The sequence below is a fragment of the Simochromis diagramma genome, unplaced genomic scaffold (assembly GCF_900408965.1).
Source record: "Simochromis diagramma unplaced genomic scaffold, fSimDia1.1 OVJJ01000297.1, whole genome shotgun sequence".
Lineage (NCBI taxonomy): Eukaryota > Metazoa > Chordata > Actinopteri > Cichliformes > Cichlidae > Simochromis > Simochromis diagramma.
The window spans coordinates 230,225-231,852 of record NW_024386796.1 but is presented as its reverse complement, the minus strand read 5'-3'; the positions used below and the strand labels follow the sequence as shown (position 1 = coordinate 231,852).

Sequence of the window (1,628 nt, the reverse complement as noted above, 5' to 3'; positions counted from 1 at the left end):
CAAACAATAACGATATTATGTCATATCCATATCATGGCAGACAACATATGCTCAAGTGTTGGGTTTCCTTAGTTATATTTTGTAGGGTCTTAAACCTACAATGTGAAGTGCCGTGGCATTCATTTTGTTGGCACCATACAAATAAACTGAATTGTAATGAATATAATATCAAGCCCCACACTTCTGCCTTTATATACACTTTGTCCAAAATACTGGCTCACACCACCAAATCAATGCACAAAGCAGGGTCCACGACATGGATGAGCGTGTGTGGTGTGAAGGAACTTGACTGACCTGCACTGAACCCTGACCTTGCTTTGTGGACTGAGTTCATTGATTTGTAGGGTGAGCCAATACATGTGACAATTAAAGTGTAAGTAGTTGAAATAATTTTTAACAAACAGGTAAAAGCAGGAAAAAAAATCAACACTTGCACTCAAAAAACCTATTGGACAGAGACAGCGTCTTGCAAGATGGCGAGAGAGCTTGTCTTCATTGTTGTTCGACTCGTGTAAATGACCAGAAAGCATGGGCCATGGATCATCTGTGGAGACATGGGTAACACACATTGGTCACTTAAATTATACAAGAAATTTACTAAAAATGGTAAAAACAGTTACCTAATTTGAAGTTCTCCACTCAAATTCAGTAAGCCGCTGGAGGAAAGTTGTGACATGAGGGTTAATGTGAACAACCTTTCGCTTCACAGTGGTCCCAGTCTTTCTGCTTGTCCCAACCTTGGAGGTACATTTTGTTCCCTCTTCAGGGTTTATCCTTACAAAAAACCTTGCACACGCTGACTCCTGGTATTCCAGGTTCAATACATAGAATGAACCAAAGAAGACTGACATTGCATCAGCAAAGATGTTCTCTTTGTCCAGCTCAACAATTACACGCCCCTCTGCACTCACCATCCAGCAGGTGGCGGTCATTGAACTTTTTCCTTAAATGTATAGGGGCAACATGTTGTCATTATGCAACATAAAATAATTTCAATACTTCTTCACACTGTCTAGATAGTCATAAAGCAAATAGCTACGTACAGTTAATTATTAATGGCCTTATGTACATAAGTCCGTTTTAACATATTATAATTGTACATAATTGGGAATTATTCTGCCCATTAAACACACCCAACAAAGAGTCAGCCCAGTTAAAGTACCGGAGGTGAATCAACTGTATGGTTATTTTGGAGTTTATAGTTTGTGCTGCTGTTAAACTTTACAGTATTGACTTCAGTATTCCTGCTGTTGGTGTAGCTAGACTACTATGTTGATCAGTAATATGTAATGTGAAATTTGATATTGTTACTTTGCTGGATTCACTGAGACACATGTCCAACAACCTTGGTTTATAAAGGAAATCACAGAAATTTGAGCTAACAAAACAGAGACTGGATACCTGTGTCCACGAAAAGCTCCTGTGCCAAACAGAAATTTTAATATGGTCTAATCAGCTCTATTTCATGAATGACTTCTTACCAAGCATAATCAGCCCTGGGGTGCTTGGCAGGCTTTTAACATACAAACTGAACAATATAAATTTGCGTGCACTGAAGCCACAAAACTTAGAAATACACACAGTTGCAAAAAGTTCAGTGACCAATTACCTTTCCTAAATGACATATG

The 1,628-nt window shown here is 38.6% G+C and overlaps 1 long non-coding RNA gene across 1 annotated transcript; it reads left to right on the top strand.

Annotated features, from left to right (window-relative positions):
* The first annotated feature begins 551 nt into the window (after positions 1–551).
* On the top strand, positions 552–1,379 carry LOC120729306. The gene is made up of 2 exons (XR_005694884.1): positions 552–717; positions 957–1,379. It is a non-coding gene; the product is annotated as an uncharacterized LOC120729306 (long non-coding RNA).
* Positions 1,380–1,628: the final 249 nt, after the last annotated feature.